At 36.4% G+C, this 22504-nt stretch overlaps 1 protein-coding gene across 4 annotated transcripts in view; it reads left to right on the plus strand.

Annotated features, from left to right (window-relative positions):
* The window catches only part of TOX (thymocyte selection associated high mobility group box), a 370938-nt gene that overhangs the window by 30060 nt on the left and 318374 nt on the right, over positions 1-22504 (plus strand). Inside the window, exon 2 of one of the 4 annotated variants that reach the window (XM_078153396.1) lies at positions 5841-5892. The exons of the other annotated variants lie outside the window; for them this stretch is intronic. The gene's annotated coding sequence lies outside the window, so the exon portion shown is untranslated. The remainder of the gene's footprint in view (positions 1-5840; positions 5893-22504) is intronic. 4 annotated transcript variants of the gene reach the window in all.

Here is a 22504-nt window from a genome sequence, read left to right on the forward strand (position 1 = left end):
TCAAATTAGTAGTTTACTTTAGGATACAAAAAAAAATCTGCCACTAACTACCCATGTCATCTTGGATATGTCACTTAAGCTGTCTTGGCCTCAGTCTCCGTTGGCAAACTGAGGAGCCTGAACTCAATGACCTCCCTATAACTCTATAGCTCTGACTCTTGGTTGAAATGCCAGCCTGGGGTTGAGTTAAAATGACGCTAATTAAATATGAAAGTCCTTATTAGTTAACTTTTGGCTCACTGTTTTAAAAGATGTGGATTTATGGTTGATTCTTCTTGGGTCATTTTATAAAAGTTGAATTTTGGAAAAATTAATTATAACAATATTAAAAATTAAAAAATGAATTCAGACTCCCAACTTGCTGAGTAAGATCATCATTTGGTCAAGGCCCTACTTACACAGCCAAAGAAGAAGTTCTAACATACAGGAGGTTCCTATGTAAGTGAACATTAACAGAAAGCATTTGTGATTCCTGTTTTAGTAGCCTCCTTTCTATTCTTCTATTCTATTCTATTTTTTTTCTGTGAGGTTGACACCACTTCTGTAAGTCTTCAGGTTACAGTGAAGGTGCTGACATATATTGGTAGAAAAGCTTTCCTTACCAGGGAGTCTCCTATCCTAATGACCACACAGGTCCAATCCTTATTCCTTTGTACAAGAAGGGGTGGGGGTGGCTTAGTTTTGAGTTACAGTAGATGGGAAAATGATTTAAAATGAAAAGAAAAAACTAAAATGAACAGAAACAAGGAACACAGAGAAGGGTGAAAAGAAACAAAACACTCAAAAGTTCATCTTGCGGAGGTAGGATCATTAAGTTCAATAGGATCATAGTTTCAAACAAGAGGATTGTGAAGTTAGGGCAAGACATCTAAGTGGAAATACAATCAATGCCTAGAATTGAGAGAGAGAGGTAAGAGCTGGCTATATAGATCTGGAAATGCTCTACAACGTTTCCTTTTGGCCTTTGTATTGTTGCTAGCGTCTGTGTGTGTGTGTGTGTGTGTGTGTGTGTGTGTGTGTGTGTGTGTGTGTGTGTGTGTGTACAAGGACCCTGACCATAAATCAGAGGAAAAAAATTCTGGAAGAAAATTGTTGCTTTATGTTCTCTAATTTTGCTGCATAGACCTGGATTCAAGATGTCTCTGAGGAAAATATAACACTCTCTCTCCTAAAATATCCCTATGTCCTCTCCTTTACTCTCTTAATTCTCTACCTTGTGTATGGTTCATATCCCTAAGGTAGGGGTTGTCTTTAATCTAAAGCACCTAGCAATGTGTTCTGCACATAGTAAACAACCAATGATTGATTATTTTATATACGTAGATAAGATCATAGAATGTCAGAGCTTAAAATGTCCTCAGAGATCTTCTAATCCAGTGGTTCTCAAGCTTTTTGACCTCAGGACTGATCCTTTTATAATCTCCTGTCTTCATCTTTTGATATTTACTGTATTAGAAATTAAAACATCTTAGGAGTATTATGAAAAGGGTTTTGACCTCTAGGACCCCCAGAAAGGATTTTGAGACTCCTAGGTGCCTCCAGGCCACACTTTAAAGACCCCTCCTAGTCTAACTTCCCTATTTTACTGATGGAGAAACTGAGACCCAAAGAGATTAAATGACTCGTGAAGAATCATGAAGCTAATTTGTGACAGAATATAAACTAGGCCCCAGGTTCCTGATTCCCCATGTAGTGCTCTTTCTATAAATGAACAATACTCACTGGTAATTAGTAAATTTTAAAAGTTTAATGCTTAAAATAGGAAAACATCCAAAAACAAAGTCATACTGGTGAGACATTGAGTCCATTTATCCTCTTTTTCCATATCTGACCATAGAACAAGAGAATAAACCTGGGTCTTTGTTTTATTCTTTATCTCTGAGGCTATAAACTCTACCCTATCTAATAAGAGACTACCAGGAAATCTAGAAAGAACAATCAGAAGTGTACTGATAAATTGGTTTATCATTTCTTTGTAGAACTTAATATCTCTTTCTGATTTCTTAAAGCAATGAATAAGAAGATTGTAGACATGTTTTATGAAAGTTTCCTGGCTTTTTTTCTTATAAATCTTTGAAAAAGTACCCAAAACTATGTTAGTGTCAAAATAATACAGTCATAAGAAGATTACATTTATGAAGATAATTCTTGAGGCATCGGTTTTACTGTGTGTCTTCACTGAAGACCATTTTCTTGTGTTGCTAAAACAATTGAGTTCAGTGTTTTCTAAATTAAGATGTATGCAAACGAGTACTTTATGTTTTCTCTATCTGATCAAACAACCAAAACTGGACCAGAGGAAGTTTGGCTTGTCTTGCAATGAGTTGGTGGTGGGTTAGTTTATGAACTGTTTGCAGATTTCAGAACTTCATGTAAATTTTCTCATTTAGAAAAAAAAGTAGAATAAATTGCTTTATGCTCAATGTAGCTCAGATGCACTGGGTCCAGGGAATAAAGAATCCTTTAATAGAGTGTTGCAGAATGCAGAAATATTGCCACATCATCCTTGTGCTGATTTAGACAAAAATCAACAGGGTACCTGGTGTTGAAGTACAAGGAAAAAGGGGATGAAGTGACAGAAGGCCAAAAGAGGACAGGATTAGATTATAAACTAGATGGAACCACACAGGAAGACTTCAGAGCCAGTACTTCTTATTGTTTTTAACTCTTTCAGTGGGCTCAAAGACAAAGTACTGGTATACATCTTGACATGATGATTTTAGAAGAAGCGCAAAAGGACTTAGTTGGAGAATTAAAAAAAAATACATAAAAGTAGCTATAGGCCATGTGCAGGTAGGTCTCTCCTTAAGAAAATCCAGTATCCAAAAGCTTGAAGGATAAATTAATGAAGAGATAATCATTTCCTTTACAAAAAAGATCCCCTAAAAGTTTTTCTAAGTTATTCAGTACTACTGTGGAACATAAGGGAGACCCAAAATTTGATTGAGATTGGATTTCCACAGAATTTTTTAAAAATATGTAAGAGAAATGGTTATTAAATAACCAAATATTGGGGAGATCCAGGATTTTCTTCCCTTCTTCATTTGAAGATTTGGTCAAAGCTTGGGTCTCTGAAGGTCAGGGTGGATTTGAGATGAAACCTTGGAGCTATCTTTCCACTCAACTAGAGAACCTTACAAAGAATTGTTCTTTGTCCTTCTCAAAGAGGACCATGACTTCAGGGATGGGATGCCCTGACATGCAAGTGAATTGGATTTAAGTGAGGGAGGGCTGTGCAAAGTCGCCAGCCTCACTTTCTCCTTTAGAGCCATCTGGGTCTGTTGCTGGCTGAGAGGTTGAGAGGTTGTGACCCCCCAAAGACCAGAGTACAGGATGGGCTGTCTGGAAGGAATTCACAGACTCAAGCATTCTTTAATTCAAAGTGGCAAAGATTTATTGTTACGCTTTTCAGCGGGCAAAGAATCTTAAAGGATCCTGCAACCTTAAAGAGGTACAGTTAAAGTTTATGTAGGATAAAATACAATAAAACATGTGCCAAATATGCTAACTAGGGGTTTCAGGGTGGGATTAGGGAGTGGTTAAGGAGTGGTCAGTTCTCAATTGAAACTCAGGATAAGAAAAGTCCCATTATTCAAGACAGTATCTGGTCCCAGACATCCTGGGCGCAGTGATAACAAACAGGAAGAATACTGATCAGCTCCATCTGGTCCTGGAATTTGCTGACGCCGGAAGGTGTGTTTTTAGTTCACTCAGAGAGAAAAACATTAATTCAGGTTTTTGGCCCTTATTGGGGCTCAATTGATCTTAAATGATTATCAAGGGACAGTGTTTCTGAGGCTAGGGAGAAATTGGGGTCCAAGTACAAGCACCCAAACATAAGCACCCAAGCACCCCAATAGGTCCAGTGGCAAGATATAGATCAGGACAACTGGATATGGCCCTCACGAAAAAAAAAATTTAATCTTAGGTGAATTCTGGCCCATTGTGTTCTACTCAGCCTGGTTGAGAAGAGTTAGACCCCCTATTGCCTAGATTGCTCCAGGCAGGGGTAGTGTGGATAGGAGATAAAAGTTTCTTCATCTAAGACTGAGTGATCAGAGTCAGGTCCCCCAGCCCCTCATTAGAATTAACCCACCTGTCATTATATTAATTCTCTTTAATTGTTAACCAAACAGAGTTGATTGCCACTCTCAGGAACACCCACTCTTCCAAGGGCATATAAGTGTTCATTGGGTTGCATGAGAGGTCTTCGGCATTTGAGAGTGCCACTTATTTTCTACCAGTATGATTAATAAAATGCCTAGGACCTATGTCTCTCAAACTTCTACGTCCCACACGTCTAGCATTTAAAGTGAGGTGCATTTATTTTTAGTGTGTTACAGATCCATAAAGAAAGTCAAGATAATCCTAAGTTTGTAGTGTGCCATCAGTCATGTTTTTACTATAGAACATCCCAGTATTATTCAGAGCAATATTGAAATCTTTGAAACATACAAATAAATAACTTTCCTAAAGTTGGAGTGTCTAAGCAGTGCTATCGATAGAGTGCTCGACCTGGAGTTCTTGATTTTTTCCCGGGACACATGTCCCTGGCCAAGTCACTTGACATCTGCCCGCTCTAGCTTCCTCATTCATAAAGTGGAGATGGTAATAGCATCAATCTTACAGGTGAGGACCAAATGAGATAGCATAGGTAAGGCATTTTACAAACCTTAAAGCATTATATAAGTAGACATCTACTGTGATTATGACTATTCCTATTGTTGTTCAGTTGCGTCTGACTCTTCATGACCTCATGGACCACACTGTTTGTGGGGTTTTCTTGGTAAAGATAGTGGTTTGGCGTTTCTTTCTCCAGTGGATTAAAGCAAACAGAGGTTAAGTAACTTGCCTGGTATCACACAGCTAGTAAGTGTCTGAGGCTGGACTTGAACTCAGGTCTTCCTGACTCCAGGCCCAGTGCTCTACTACCTTAGATGCATCTTCCTCTTATGACTACTAAAGCATAATAACATAGGATCATAATCTTAAAGCTGGAAGGGACCTTAGAACTCATCTAGCAAGATCTTCTAAATTTAGAGAAAAATGAGAACCAGAGAAATTTAATCAGTCAGTCTGTGAATAAGAGTTTATTAAGAACCTGCTATGTTCCAGGCACTGTGCTAAGTGCTAGAGATACAAAGAAAGGCAAAAAGGAGTATCTCCTCTTGAGGAGCTTGCAATCTAATTGGAGAGACAACATGTCAGCAACTATGTACAAACAAGCTATATACAGGAGAAATAGGAATCAATAAAGGAGAGGCATTAGACTTAAGAGGGGTTGGGAAAGGCTTCCTGGGGAAGGTGGGATTTTAGCTGGGACTTGAAGGAAGCTAGGAAAGTGGTGATTAGGAGGGAAGAGCATTTCCAGGCACCAGGGACAGGCAGTGAAAATTCCTGAAGCTGGGAGATGGATTGTCACATGAGGAAAAGCAAGGAGGCTGGTATCACTAGATCCAAGAGTATTTTGGAGGTAAGAGAGATGTCAGGTGTAAGAGAACTGAAAAGGTTGGGAGATCAGAGGGCTAGGTTATGAAGGACTTAAATGCCAAAAGGTAATTTTTTGTTCCAAAGTTACACAGGTTCAAACCTAGGTATTTGGAATCCAAATCTACTACTTTTTCTACTGCATGAGGAAAATTGGTGTAACTTTTTAAATGTTTTGAAAAAATTCTCGTACGATCTGGATAAAAGTAGTTTGAGTTTATTTTGTGATGTTTTATGGGGGTTTGTTTATTTATTTGGGGCCTTAGCGAAATAATTACTTCTACCTTTTTTAGTAGCTAAGGAAGTTAAATGTACCAAATTGGTTGGAAAGAAATACTTATTTTTTTTTCCAGAATGAAGTTGTTAATATTTGGACATATGGAATCCTCTTTATGCTGCTAAAGAGTGAGCAAAATTATATTCTTTATTATGAATATCACATAATTCTCTCCATTACCTCTTCCACACCTAGACATCATTAATTTCACATAGTAAGAAGGGTGGATGTGCCAGTTTCTAACAGCCACTGCCGTATTATTTTTCCAGTGAGGGTTCATTGGTGAAATGAAACTACCCATTGTAATCACAACAGTTGTTATGCATATGCATATGACTGTCAGGATGAATCTATCAGTGTTGTCTTCAGTATTAGAGTTAACTAGAGTTTGTTTGCCTTATAATAAAATCAAATATTTAGCACCTGCCAAAGTTAAGGCCCTTGGGATAAAAAGACAAGAACAACATTATTCAAGTCCTTAAGAGCTTACATTCTCCCAGTTGAGATTCAAAAGAGGAAACTTATCCATACACATAGACCTAGACCTGCCATTCTGAGGAAAAATCCAAGGAGCTGACTGAATATATGCCATCACAGCTGTAGAGAAGCTTACAAAAGTCTAGGTTTATGCCAAGTGATCTAGAAGTCAGTGTCATATTGGCATTTGAATCTGTAGAATTAGCTTTCTTCAGCAATAAGGACTACTTTAAGGAATTGGAACCCACTCTTACCTGAATGTGTCAAATTAGTTGAAAAACCTGGAAGAGCCATTATGACAAATGGATTTGTCCTTGGTAGCTATGGTTTTAAAAAGAGAAAGAACAATCCTTCCCAACATCAATGAAATGAAATGAAATGGCTACTTGATAAGTCTTGACTTTTTGTGAAACATTTTCAATATCAATAGCAAACGTAACTTGGTGAGCTAAGATAAATACATTTCAAAGAACAGGTTTGGGGATACATAGTCTTTAATAAAATACAAGGAATTTTTATTACATATAATAAATGATCTTGTGCCAAGATTGTAATATTTTTTTACTCATTTTGAATAAACCTGGCTAAACATATACTTTGAGCTTTAGTTAGGTGTATTTATTGAGTATTATGGTTTGTACTAATGAGAATGCTTGTGTGTATACATGTGCTTAGTACAGCATTAATTAACAATACTATTTTTAGTAAAGAAGAGATCATCATTTGGATGTAGAATTTGTGGCTAATAAGCACTTGCTAAAAATACTGTAGCAAGCATACCAAAATGCCATTAGTTTGTTTTGATTTGAGAGCAATGATGTATGTGGCATTGTATTCGAATATTCCTTCTTTTCTTATTACCACAGCTACCTCATTTGCCAAATATGGGAATGATCCTTTGTTCATGTTAATTAAAAATGACATCCTTATTCATCATATGTATTTTTTTAGTCATTAAAATTCTATCCAAAGACTATCCAACTGAGAACTGCAGAGTAGTACATGGTGCTTGTTAATCTATTGTTATAAGCCTTCTGTTTTATCCCCCTCTGAAATGAATAGAAACAGGAACTAGGATGTTTGAATACTGGCTATGTCTTGGCACCCATTGTAGAGGAATGATTCTGAATGATTTGGATAATTGCCATAGTTCTCCCCTACATTTTATGATGAAGACATGGCCTTGGAGTTAAACTACAAAATATAAAATCATATATATTTGAGATAAATTTTCTTAGCTATTATCAAGCTCCGCTGAAGTAAGTGAAGTGGAGAATGAAAGCAATTAAACAGTTATTTGATAATATAGACAGACAGTCAAACCAAACTATTTAAAAGCAACATTTTCCCTCCAGAGCTTGTGTGTGCGCGCGCTTCCTCCTGAATTACCCAACTAATTACTTGGACTTCACTTCACTTTACCCATGAAGACATAACCATAGATAGTGTCTGTTTAATGTCTTATTTTTTTTTCTTTGTGACCTTCTGAAAAGTAGTGAAAAACACATTAAAGTAATTTATATTAGATGTCAAAAATGTGTTTATTTTTGGGATAATAAAGGTTTCCATTCCTTTGATTAAATTTATGTTTATATTTGACATTTTCTTGAGGTCTGTAAATCCATATGACAGTTAAAGTCTACATACTCCCTGTACCTAGTGCCAGGTTGAGTTGAATTTGGACACATCACATAAATAAAAGTGGTTTTATGTTTCACCTTCATCTGGTAGGTGAGCACTCCACCTTTTCTTGTGAAACATAATCGGTTGTGACATGGCAAAATTAGATCCTGGCTATTTATTATCTTCTGAAATCAAAAACCATAACTGGGAAAGCATGTGGTAAGTCCACTGGAGCAGCTTGCATGCAGAGAGGGAAAGAGGAGGCTTTCCAGCTTTATAAGCTCAAGGTGATTTTCTCTAACATGTAGAGCGTTTTAATTAATTACCCTGAAAGATTGAGTAAATTATTATTTGAATACTTTATGGCATTACATGTTAACATTTCAAGGACAAAGTGCTGTACTCTGATTTTCCACAATGCTTCATCTGTCAGAATATATCTTCCAAATTTATGTAGTATACTTCAGAGTAAAGGGTAGACAGAGCATGAGTACTCTAAATTATTGTGAGACACTAGTCCAATATGATCTATCAGGGGAAAAAAGGAATTCTCATATTTACTAATATCTGATTCCAAAATGAAAATTAACTGCATATATTCATCAAGTTGTATCCCCCAGAATGATAACTTTAGACCAAATTTGTTTTTTGACAATGAAAGTTGTTTTCAGTGAGGTTGACTCATAAGTTCAAGCGAAGCACGGCTAAAGAAAACAAGTAGTTACATTTAAAATCTGGGGACCTGGGTTCCTCTCTTGGCTCCAGCACTGGAGATTTAACTTTTCTGAGCCTTATTTTCCTCATCTGGAAAGAAGGGATGAGAATAGTTGAAGGACCAGCCGTAAGGGGCTAGAAAGAAGGAAGAAGAAAACTAAGTTTGTGTTGGGCAAATATGAGTTGCTGCTGCCATTGCTGCTGCTGCTACTGTTGTGAATGTTTCTTGTAAATAGCCCTTTGGCAGAGCGTGCTTTCCATGCATGCTTATTTGTGGAAGGGGATTTTCCATTTTGATACTGAAGTCTTCAAAAGACAAATCGAAGGGCGTGAAACAGATGCTTGTTGAGCAGCATTTCATGAAGTCTGCTTAAGTACCGAAAGTGCATTCAGTAGCATAGGCTGTTTAGCTGATCTTTGTAACCAATAACAAGCTGCATTCTACAGATATAATCTTTCTCTCTCCGTAAGGGCACTCAACCTTTTACTAACTTCATCCTACCATCAATAGATTAGATTAAATCCCCATTTACTGCATTATATTAATATTTTCAATGGCACACTAATCCAAGAAATAAATGTGTCAGTTTCTATGACTACACTGTAATGGGCACAGCCATAAGAAGAGTGCCTTAAGGCCACATAAAAGACTTAATGTACAGATTGAATAGAAGCACATTATTTATTACTAAGCTATCAAGCAGAGAAATTTAGCGATCTCATTTTTTAGATTTGCTCATTTGACCTGGGCCAATTGGCTTGGTTGATAATATTGAATATTTAGCACCATGGTATTTTTTTTTCACTTTTAAGGATAAAGTGTGGCTAGCTGGCTAATTTGTTTCAGTACATTTTGGTGAATTGAATGATTTTAATGTTCCTGAAATATTTATTGATACTTCTTTTCTAGTGTTAGTGGTTTGGAAATTAAATAAAGCTCAGACTGCCCCTTAGGAAGCACATACTGAGGAGGAGAGCCTATTTGGCAAAAAATGACAGCAAAGAATGAGTAACAACATATTCGGCCTGGTTCTCTGATCCAAGTATCAAAGGCCAGGGTGGCATCAGTCTTTCATGGGTTTATGTGAAATTGAAGAATTTTATTCCATGTCTACCCCTACACCTCTAAGCCCATAGGGAGAGAGTTGTAGAATTGTGTGTGTGTGTGTGTGTGTGTGTGTGTGTGTGTGTGACTTCATTCTCTTCTGTCTTATTTCCCTACATAGAAATCTAGAATAGGAGAATCAAACTAAGTGACTTGAAAGTAACTCTCTAAAGCAAATGTCTCTTTCTTTCTCTTTCCATGATGCCAAGAAGAACTTGAAGGACATACGATACATTGGATTAAGTAAGAGGTGCTTCCATACCAAAACAAATTTTGCTACATTGCCATATATTTGTTTGCATTTGAAGCATGAATAGGGCTGTGTCTTCCCAGAGTCAAAAACAACCGGTGGGAAAGCCAAAACATCATGTTGACAAAACTAGGAACACCCTTTAAAAAATTGATTTTAGTCTAATGGTTCCTCTGTTGACACAGCCTTAATCCCCCTGTAGTAATTATAATACTTGAAGTTGGCAAATCATTGTGAATTCATTCATTTGACAAATAGTGTAGGGCACTGAATTCTCTATCTCTTTCAAGAGGATTGCTTTGCTGAAAGTTAAATTATGGAAGTCTATTGAATGGAAGTTCTGACACATGTTTACAACTGCTAAAGAGATTGCTTATTTTTTGTTGAAAAGCTGATTCAGAACTTAAATTATATATCCTCTTCCTGGAATATACCAAATACATTCTCTTCAGAGAAAGCTTAGGGATGGACTTTTGACTTTGGGCTCTTCCTCTTCTCAAACCTCTGCCCTTCTCATTTACCTTTATTTATTATTCAAGAAAATGTGGGGTCACTACAGACCACTGGCTGACATGAGGTATAGCTACATAGCTGATTACATGTCTACTCACCATGACATTTGGAAAACCTGTATTATATTGGACAGGATTGCTAGAAGGTTTTTTCTGTGTGTGTGTGTGTGTGTGTGTGTGTGTGTGTGTGTGTGTGTGTGTGTATGCATATATATCCACACTGTATTCTTAAGATTTACTGAAAAACACATTTTTCCCGTTAAACATTCTTTTACACTTCCTAAGAGGACTCCTTATCACAGTTGTAGACAACAGCCAGAAGCTGACATTTCCAGAATTTCACATGTCAATAAAACTGTTTAAAACATTGTAAGGAGGTAAAGTGAAGACAAGAGAGACTTAGCAGAACATATTAGTGGTTTTAACAGAGGTCTTTCAATCTATTTAAGACTTAAAATTTATGTTGTGGAAAAGGCCATTTCCAGTAAGTCAGAATAACCTTCATGACAACATTTCATCAACATTAATGCTAAAGAAAAGTGAAAGATATTTACAGTATATTGCCCATGTGCAGCATGAACAAAAGATTATTACATATGTAGAATGGGTGAAAAATAAAGGGATCTACACATGAATTAGTGTTTACTAGGTAAAAAATAATGTAATCTCGCTATTGTTTCATTATTGCCTAACATTTACAAGTCTTTTGTGAGCATTTTTCAGTTTGATTTTAATGCTATAGTTAAGCTTTTCCTTTAAGGAATACATAAGACAAATGCATGATGACTAATTAGCATTTGATTTATAATACAAAGTTCAAGGTTTCTTTCATAATTCAAATTTAGTTTATTAGGAGAAAAAAAGTTTAACAATTTTTTTCAGTCAGTGAAAGGGGAAAGCTATTTCTGTGAAAATAGTCACTGTTTCAGTAATATGAAAGTTATTTCAGTCCTACAAGTAAAAAACAAAAATTTAGTGTTCTTTACCAATGATTTCCTCTCTAGCCTGAACTTATATAGAATTGTATTATTAGTATTGATAAAACATCAAGTACAGCATTGCTGCAAGAAAATCAGGCATACTACTGACAACAAGTGTCTTTAAAATGGAAACACTGGGAGATTTTTCTTTTCCTTCAGCTGAGGTGTGTCCATGATTTTTGGAAAGTTTGAAAGCCTGTATTTTGAAAGCAGAAAATGTGAATGGAAAATTCTGTAGCATTTTGCCCTTTGAGTTCTTAAAAGAGTGAATTATTGCTTCTTTCTACCATGCTCATTAATAATGACAGATGTATGTGGTACAGAGTTCACCTACCTTATTGTCAGTAACAGGGACAGCAAGAGAGTATTTATTAGAGAAGGAGAAGGTACAGAAAAGACATGATGTCGAAACAAGACAAGAGCAGAGATTGGAGGGGGGGGCCACATGATTGTTGTGCTATTTTTTCCCCTGGATTGTAATGAAAAAAAAGCATACTTAAAGCATTCTTAATTCCTTCTTTCAGAACATTTCTTTAATGCAAATGTATTTTATTTCCATAAATGTTCTTTGTGGTGTTGATTTTAAAACAGAAATAGGGAAGCACTCATTTTTATCTTATTCTAGCAGTAAACCTGTCAAATAGCCAAATATATTTGAATGGCTCTTAAAATATCATTTGGACCAGTGATAAAAATACCGCAACCTCATTACCTTTTTTTTCCCTACGAAATAGAGAACTAAAGAGGATTTTAAAATAAAGAAGTCCCCAGTAAGATTTAGGTAGTCTCTTAACTATGATTTGAAATATAACTTAATAAATATCACAGAATAATTTTTGTGAAAAGCTCTGCAGAATAATTTGCAAAGTAGGAATTAGACAAGACAGAACTTACTTTTTACCCTATCCTCTATTTTTTTTTCTGTTCTTGATTTCCATCTCTGTGAATGGTAACTGATCTTGGAAATTCTTTCCCTGCAGCCTCTTTTTTAGCCACTAAGATGCAAAGAAAAGGCAATACCTTTAGTTAGATTTTCTCCTCTCATTCCTTCTCCCCCTCCCTCTCTATTTTCCTATCCTCTCATTTTCGTCTCTTTCCCTCCTATTTTTTTCTTTTCTTTTTCTATTCATTGAAAATATGTAACAGTGAATTCTAGAGGACTTAAAGAGTGGGATTTAGGGAGAGGCAGAGAAATATTGTTAAACATGGGCCCAAGGAAGGGAGTAAATGAAAAACGAAGGGTATACAGACTCGAGTTTTATTTAGGAAATGACTGCCTGTGGACTGGACTGAAACAATTACTTCTAAGTTTGAAGGAATACAGAAAAGGCACAATTCAAATATCATATTGTAGCAGCCTGATCACTCACATTCACACTCTCAAAATAAATTTAAATAAAAATAATAGGCATTAAAAACATACACAATACTTAGATTCTTGTATTTGTGATCTCTTCTGTATGACTACTCTGTCTGCTGGTACAGGTTACAACTCCTCCTCATCTTTTCTTGCCCTGTGTGCCTCATAAATATATTTCCATAAATATCTCCCCCCCCCAAAAAAAAAGATGCTGCCTAGTTCTGGAGACCTTCTTTTGATTCATTTTATATTATTGTGGTACCATTCTAGCACTTGGGCCATTGATCTGTGGTATCTTGTTTTTGATAAATGTCTGCCCCACCTTCTCTTTTGGTCATATACTTATCTTTGATCTTGTTTTCTGTTTTGTTTTTGTTTATTTGTAGCACTTTTCTTAAGCAAATCTTTATTGGACATGTGCTGCTATAAATTTTTTAAAATGTAAATAACCATAGCTAGCATGTATCATAGCATTGTAAGGTTTGCAAAACATTTTATGTGTTATCTCTTTTGATCTGCATAATAACTCTGTGAGATAGGTGCTATTCTTATTAACTCCTTTTTTATGATTGAGGAAACTGAGTCTCAGAACCAGTTAAGTGACATGCCTAGGGTCACATAATTTCATAGTTGATGGTGGCCAGTGTTCAAACTTTGATCTTCCTGATAGCCCGTCAACTACTAGAAGATAGTTATCATACCTCCATTATGCTTTCTCTTTTCTAGACTAAGCATTTTCCAATTCTTTGGCATCAGGAAAACCTGAGTTTCAAATCCTGCCTCAAACACCTACTAAGCTGTGTGACCCTAGGCAAGTCATTTCCTAATTCCAAGTCCAGCACTCTAGCCACTATACCACCTCTTCTCCTAGATAGGTGACACAAAGAACCATAAAGGAACTGAGAAATGCTTAGTCCAGAAAGAGAAGATATAAAGTAAATGTGATAGTTATCTTCTAGGATTTGAATGTCTATCCAAAATACCTACTATGTTCCAATGCTGAGGTGGGCTGAGGATTCAAAGACAGAAGTGAGTCAGTTCCTGACCTGATCCAGAGAGACAATATACACACACATACACAGTTCATGCAAAATAAATACAGGGCAATTTTGAGGAGGAAAGCCCTAGCAGATGGAGGGGATGAGGAAAGCCTTCTTGTAGAAGGTGGTGTTTGAATTGAGTTTTGAAGGAACCTAGGGATTCTAAGAACCAAGGAATTAAATTTGTTTTGAACCATTAGAACCATTGGGCTAAACTAGAAGCAAAGGGTGGCAATAACAAAGAGGCAGATTTACAGTTAATATAAGGAGAAACTTCTGAACAATTAGAGCTAGCCATAGGCAGAATCCAATACCCTTGAAAGTAGCTGATTCTCCCACTGGAAGCCTCCAAGCAGAAAATAGGGGGCAACTTCTCTTAGGTGTTGAAGGGATTCTCGTTCAGGTCTGATCTAGACCAGACTAAACTGACCTCCTGGGTCTCTCCTAACTTGTAAGATTCTGAGATTATGTGTTTTTTTTTTGTCTACCATCATAATTGTGGTAGGAAAAGTAGACACAGAAACTGAGCAATTTATTTTACTTTATTTATCAAAATATAGAGAGACAAAATGCCAAAAATGCAGAATGGCTATTGAACTTTGCAAGTGAACTCTCCTAAATATAAACTGAATGGTCACTTATGTTGCAGAAAGCAATTATGAATTAACTTGAGGAGAAGAGGGCACAGGTGGACCCATCAACCATCTTCAAATAAGTTGAGCCACTATCATCTTAATTTTCTAAAAAAGCTTTGTTGTAAATAATAATAATAACAACAGCAAGCCAAAAGAAGACTGGAGAAGCAGCTTTTTAAAAGTAATGGAAAAAAAAACACAGAAAACAAGTCCTCAGCTTTAGGGGAAAAAATTTAAAGGGTAAATAAAGAAAATTAAATTAGCTTCAAAGAAAAATTCCCTCTTTATCACTCAGAAGTGGGCTAATAAGAGAAGAAGTAAGAGTAAGATTAGTATGAATGAGTTTTCTTTCTTTTCTTTTTTGGCAAGGCAATTGGGGTTAAGTGACTTGCCCAGGGTCACATAGTTATTGAATATCAAGTGTCTGAGGTCAGATTTGAACTAATGTCTTCCTGGTGCTCTATCCAGTGTATCACCTAACTGCCCCAGTGATTGTACTCTTTCAAGGGACTGGACTGTTCTTTAATTGGTAAAAATGAAATACATTTTTTTATGTAGCTAACTACTAGGTAAGAAGCTATAATCAAATAGAATTATCAAAGTGAGGCGATTGGACCTCTGTCCACTGTTGGTTTTTCCACTCAAGTCACAGAAGGAGATAGACGTTTTAATCAACCAATCAGCCATCATTTGTTAAACACTTTTTATGCATCACACACTGTGTTAAATGCTGGGAATACAGAAAAAGACAAAATATATTATCCCTGCCCTCAAGGAGCTCACATTCTATTCTAATAGGCTAGGAAATATGTAAATAATAATATAAGATGTATACAAAGTTTATGGAAGTTGTCTCAGAGGGTAAAGGCACCAGCAGCTAGAGGGACCAGGAATGGCCTCCTGCAGAAGGTGGGATTTTAGCTAAGTAAGAGGTGGAGTGAGGAAGGAGAGCATTCTGAGAGTGAAGGACAGTCAGTATGAAGGCACTGAATTAAGAGTTGGGGTGACATTGGAGTTTATTAAATAGGGAATAACGTGGTCTTTGCTTTAGGAAAATCACTATGACTGCTAGAGAATAGATAGGAGTAGGGAGAGACTTGAGGCAGGGAGGCCAATTAGCAGACAATTACAATAGAAGGGTGATAGAGTAATATGGGTATGTACTAGGGTAGTGGATGTGTAAGCAAAGAGGAGAGGACATACATGAGAAATGTTGCAAAAGTAGAAATGAATAAAATGAACACCAGACTGGATGTTACTTAGGAGGTTGCCAGTGATTTGCATATAAGCATCCTTCAAGAAGGGAGCATTGTTTAGTAGTCAGACAATGTATGCTTTCTAACTTGGAAGGACTTGATATTAGTAGTCCTGTCCTTTGCAATCACTTTGCCTTTATTTGCCCCAAGCCTTATAATTAGCATTGTTGAGAATTTTTTCCCTTCATTGGTCAAGTCAGATTCTAGTTTGTTAACTTTTGGCACATGCTCCAAGATTCATTCTATAACCCTATATGCCCAGTGGACTGCCTGCCAAACCACAGGGCTGTGTAGAAGTTTGCTAGGATTTATAAGGTCATAGTACCTCGGAGTCCGTGTGGGGATTCCATGGTTTGGGAATGTTTTTAGGAAATTGCTGGGTTTTTAGTTACACATTGAGTTTGTGTGAGTATATTGCTATATTTCTGAACTAGAAAATTTCTCTTTTCTCTCCATTTTATTCTCTTCTGTCATTCCAGAATAGGGTATTTGTTCCCAAGTACAATCCAGGACTTCACTATAAAGCAGATAGCAAGAGTGGTGTTGTCTTTAGGCAGAAAATGTTTTAAGTGTTCTGCTATTACTTGGACAAAGAACAACATAAAAAGAAAAAGAGAGAAGTTGTATTTTAGCCTCTATTCCCAGCCTTACTAACTTACTGTTTAATTTATTGTCATGATTTTATGCCTCCCCCCTCTTTTCACATGGATCATTGGCTATAAACCAGCATAAATTGTTACTTTATTACCAACTGTCTCATATAGGTCATTAAAATTTATCTATTAATATATTCTCTATGGCTTTTTTTAATATAAAAGTAAAAACTTTGAAAAGTCCTGCTCTACTTATAGGAATGTGTGTGTGTGTGTGTGTGTGTGTGTGTGAGAGAGAAGAGAGAGAGAGAGAGAGAGAGAGAGAGAGAGAGAGAGAGAGAGAGAGAGAGAGAGAGAGAGAGAGAGAAAGAGAAACTTTGGTTTCAGAAGACAACATATTTTGTATGTTTATTTGAAGGGTCTGGTCTGGTTGTCTCCATATTAGCAGATTAGATGAGGTGATTCCTCCCTGTAGGGATTTGCCGGTTAAGAAAATCTTTGCAGTTCATCTATAGCTTATAGTAAAGCTGCATGGTTCACCAAGAGATTTAAGGGCCTTGTTCAAGGTCATAGAGCCAGTATACGTCAAAGGCTGAACTTGAACCCAGGTGTTCCAGATTTCTGGAACATCTTTCTTTCTCTTTACTACACCAAATTCCAGCAACAAGTCCAGAACTATATTTACTACTCTGTGCTCCTCACGATGTGTCTATAAAGTGACAAGCACATAGAACACACTTATCATAAATACATATGTACATATTGTACGTATATGTAATATTTATATATATGATACAAAGATACAATAAAACATAAAAAAGATATTACAGTCCAATGGGAAAAATTTGGAAGTTTAGAGAAGGCTTCAAGGAAGAAATACTTTTTCAGCTACACCTTGAATTATGAGAAGTATTTTGAGAGGCTGAAGCGGGATGAGGACCATTCTAGAAGAAACAGCATGGGAAAAACTGAGAAAGGAAATGGTATATAAAGAATGTTCAAGGGAGTCATGGATTGTAAATTAAATTGATGTCATATCGTCAAGCCTTAAGTGTCATGCCAAGCTTGGATTTTATTCTGTGGTAAAGTGGGAAGCCAATAAAGATATTGGAGTTGGAATAATGTGATTGGAGCTGAGCATCTGGCATTTGTTTTCACTTAGATTGAAAGTTGGAGAGACTGGATGTGGGAAGATGAATTTAGAAGACAGTCATAGCTTCAAGGTCTATTATATTGCATAGTAGCACATAGTAGAGGCTTAATAAAGCTTCTTGAATTAATTAATTAGCTAATCAAATTAAAGAGTGAATGAATGGATAGTATGATATAGTCAAAGAGCAGTCAACTTGGAGTCATGACATTGGGGGTGCTTAGCCTGGAGAAGACTCTTTTGTGTGGTCACACATAACAGCTATCTTCAAGTATCTAAAGGTTGTCACAGACAAAAAAGCATTAGACTTGTTCTTGCTCTGTTTGGCCCTAAAGAGCAGAAGAAATGGGTGGCAATTACAGAGAGTCCAACTTTGGTCTAGTGTAAGAAAAAGCTTCCTAGCAGTTGAGGCTATCCAAAAAATGAAATGGGTTGCTTGGAAAAGGAAGGTCTCCTCCTCACTTGAGCCTTCTTACCCCAAGGCTGAATAACTTATTGGAAATGCTATAAAGGCAACTCTTGGTCAGGTACAATTTGGGCCAGATGGTCTTTCCTGTCATTTTTAGTGCTTATTATTAATGATTTGATGTGCTCTTACATGTGCTTGTTAATAATTTCATTTTTGGAGAATTCTTTATATGCTTTACTATTCATCCATTAGATAATGACTCTTGGTTTTATATATTTCAGTTAAATTCAGTTAAATTTGTGCTTTGGCTCAAATTAGTAAATGCTAGTTCATTGATCAGATTGGTCCATTATTTACTAGCTGTCTTACCTATAACTTTAGGTAAATTACTTTTCTAAGCCTCAGTTTCCTCATCTGTAAAATCAAAGCACTAGCTACTTGAGAGGGCTGTTGTGAAGATCCAATGAGATTTAATATACCATGTATTCCTTACTTTTCCCCATCTGGGGCCCCTATCTTATACCTTGGATAGGAATAGAAATTTAACCTATGATTTCATTGGTATGCAGAAAACTGCCTGTACCAATGCAGGTTGGCATCTTCACCTCAACTGAAACCTTAGAAAATTTCAGAGGGGTATGAGTGGGTTTCAGTGACTTAGAGAATATGTCAGAGGTTAAGGTCAGTTCTTTAACTGTTTTACCATCTTGCTTCTTTGTACTAAGTATAGTTGCATACTATACCTCTATCACGAGATGGCTAGGTAGCTCAATGGATAGAGTGCCGGGCCTGGAGTTAGGAAGACCTGAGTTCAAATCCCACTTCAGACACTTGCTACCTCTGTGACCTGCTTGCGTCAGTTTCCTTATCTGTAAAATGAGCTAGAGAAGGAAATACATCTTTGAGAAGAAAACTCCAAATGGGGTCATGGAGCAAAACACAACTGAAAACAACTGAACGATAACAGTACCAGCATCAATGAAGTGACTTTAAAATGCAATGAAATAGACTCAATAGTGGACTAGTACTAAGCCCATGGAGGTCCTTCATCTCCTTATTTGTGACACACCTACCTACACTAGGCAGCCACATTCAGACCAGAGAAATAACTGGAAGAGGCTGCGAGATTAGAGGAATAACTTGTCCAGGCTGAAGTAGAAGTAGTACCAGAATGCAGCAAGAAAAAAATGAGGCCCTGGAGAAGGTATTAAAAGGCGGGGGGGGGGGGATCTTTATATTTCAAGTTAGAGAAAAATGTCTGTACTTTGATTTAATAGTTTGCCATACAGCTCAATAAATAAATTTCCTTTTTCAATAATAAATTTCTATACCCTTTACTTTAGCAAACAGACACAAATCAATAAATATTGAAGTTAGTTGTATTTCACCCCTGTAAGGTCATGTCAGTCATTCAGTCCAGGAATATAGTCAGCATAGTTGCTTGCAATTTTACCTTCTTAGACCAGTTTAGAGTAACCATAATAATAACTGCACTTTTTGCAGTTATTTGCAACATGCTTCTGTGGATATTATCTCATTCAAGGGGCACAATACCTCTAAAGCAGTAACTCAGAAATTATTATTCTGATTTTATAGTTGGAACTGGCATCCTCAAAGTAGTTAAGTGATTTGCTCATTGTCATATAGGACATAAGTACCAGAAGCAAGATCTGAATTCTGGTACAACACTGCATCTACCATATTAAGTTATCACTGTGATATCCCTAAGTGGAAGAGGAGGGAGCACAGGTAGGTATGGGAACAAACATTTATTAAGTGCCTACCAAGTTCCATGCACTGTGCCAAGTGCTTTAGAAATATTTCCATTTAACTGAGGAAACTGAGGCAGAATAAAGAAGACATAGTCATATTTCCACTTTAGACTCCATATACCTACATATATACATATGTATGTATGTATGTGTGTGTGTGTATATATGTATGTATATATATGTATGTGTGTATGTGTATATATATATATATATATATATATACGTATACATATGTACACACAGAACAGCATTAAAGAACCAATATTTTCCTAAAGCTGGCTTTACCTGGCTTTCCCATTTGTTTCCACCAGATTGACCTAAGAAGGTAGAACAAACAATATTTTTAGCTAGCTAGAAAGATTTTTTCCCCCTCTCCGTTATCTACAGGATAGATGGCCTCTTCATAGGAATGCAGCTTAACAACTTGACAGTGAAACCAGCCATTATTTGTTAAGGTGAACTTTTCTTTCTCTTAGAGAAACAGAGGGGTGGCTGAAAGGAAGGATATGTTTATGTGATTTAAATCTACAATAAAGTTGTTAATTGCCTTTCAAAAACCATTGATGTTTTATGTAGATTGTTAGAAATGGAAAGAAAGTTGCTAGATATAACATTTGTAGTTATTGAAAACTTGTTGGATCAGGCTGGTGCCAATTAGAAAGATTTCTTTCTGGGACACTATGGGGAGATTTAGATGTGGGTCATAGCTCATAAAACACATATTCCAATTACTTTGCCTTGAACACTGGGAAATTCTACATTTCCAAATGTTTAATCAACATATCCCAATAAAAATCATCAATCAGGCCCTTTCCAGCTCTCAGTTTTTACATCTATTCTTCTCAACCTCAGTCTCCTCCCAATTTGCTTTTTTACCTTAGCATCAGCAGTCTCCCAGACTAAAAAAAATGTAATAATTTTCTTTGATTTTTCCCATCCCTTCAAATACCTATTTTTTTAGTTAATGAATCCTTCTTTTTTAATTCATCCATCCTCTTTAATCTCACTGCCACCACCTTTGTCTAGAGTATAATGACTTCCATAGTTGGATTAGTTCAATACAGGGGACAATTGCATAACAGCTATCTCTGCCTCAAAACCATTTGTTTAGTCCTCCCAGATTAATCTTTCTAAAACATCAGTCCATTTTTTTCATTCCCTTGTTCAGGAATCTGAAGTTCATTTCATCTTAATAAACATTTAGTAAGTAAGTACCCACTGTGTGCAAAGGAATCCGGCTGGGTTCTGGTGATACAAAAACCATAATGGAATTAGCATACAGAAATGTTTGCATATAGAAATGACCTAGTCAACAATATTCATCTGTGCTTTGGCCCTGCACTACCTTTTATCTTATTTCCCGCCATTTCTCCACACAAAGACAAATGTCATAGTCAAGCAAGCCTCCGACTATCTTTTGATCATGTTTTTGGTCATTTCTACCTCTTTTTTTTGCCTTTATTCTTCTTTACTTTTATACCTGCAGGGCGTGTTACCTTTCCATATCCAAGTGATCCTTCATAGCCCAGTTCAAGTCCCATCCCTCAAGTAAAACCTTTTCCAAGTATTCCCACTGAACTTCCAAATAGTATTCACTGTGTCTTACTGTTCTCTAATTGTTCCTTGTCCCTGAATGTTTTTTTCCTAATGAGATTCCAAAGCAGGATGAAGATTTTTTCCCTCATCTACCTTCCAATTTACCATAGTGCTAACCTTGTAATAGTGGATGTTCAATAAACACTTGCTGATTGACATGATGGATAAATCAACAAAATCTCTGACTTTCTAAATGTTTCTTATTATTCACACTTCTAACGTTGAATTTTTCTCTGAGAAATGTTGGTTTGTTTCACTTGTATTAGTAGCATGCCTGGTAGTTATCTGCCAATATATTTACTCGGAATTTTAGACTGTAAGAATTTAGAGAGTATTTTAGTAGAGAAAAATACTGGTAGAAAATTCTAGTGAGAAAATTCCTTTCGTTGCCACTCCTCAGTTGAAATTTAATAAGTATTTGTTCAGAGAGTTTATATATTGCATGTTTGTGGATGGATTTATAGTTGGAGAAATTTAGGTGTGGAGAATTTAAGTGACTTACTCAAGGTTACCTTGGGGCAGTGTTTATTCACACAGAGTGTAATAGAAAAATGAGTCAATTTCCAAGATGCTTCAAACCAAAAAACAATTTTTGGTTATATGGGTGAGGAAAAATATTTTTTCCATGAATTAGCTAATTTTTTTTGTTTGTTGGTGTAATAATCATAATGGCAATTATTATTGTAAAGCCAACAGGTCAGTTTGGCTCTCATAGTTGCTGTAAGTCTTTTTTCAATAAAGAATCCTAGAGAAGTTCAGAGAGATTTCTTCCCTTTATGATTTTGGGTGGTACATTTTTGTGCCCTTTGAAGGCTAGAGGAGAGAATTAGGCAGATTATATTATATCATTTTTAGATGGAACATTTAATAATGTTTAAGCCAGGTCTTCCAAATCTGTCCTGAGAAAGGCTTTCTATTTCCATTAAACAGATTTATGGAGACCCCGAACATTAAACCTTCCTTATTCTTTTGCTTAGGGATTTGTGTTTAATTTTCTGGGACAGCATCCAATGATAACGTCTTAAAGACTACACTTCTCTAGAAGAAGAGCTAAGAAAAGAAAATGCTCCATCATCTATGTTTAGTGTCAGAGCTATGCTAACATTAAAATAAAGTGGACTGGGACTGAACACTTTTTCACCTTGCAATATTCTGATTTCAGTGATGCTTGGGTGGATGCATCCCAAGATCCCAGAGTTGGAAGGGCCCTTAGAGACCATCTAATCCAGCCTGTTCTTCCATATGATCCCTTGTAAAAATCCCCAACA

The sequence above is a fragment of the Phascolarctos cinereus genome, unplaced genomic scaffold (assembly GCF_003287225.1).
Source record: "Phascolarctos cinereus isolate Bilbo 61053 unplaced genomic scaffold, phaCin_HiC Scaffold_4;HRSCAF=312, whole genome shotgun sequence".
Classification (NCBI taxonomy): domain Eukaryota; kingdom Metazoa; phylum Chordata; class Mammalia; order Diprotodontia; family Phascolarctidae; genus Phascolarctos; species Phascolarctos cinereus.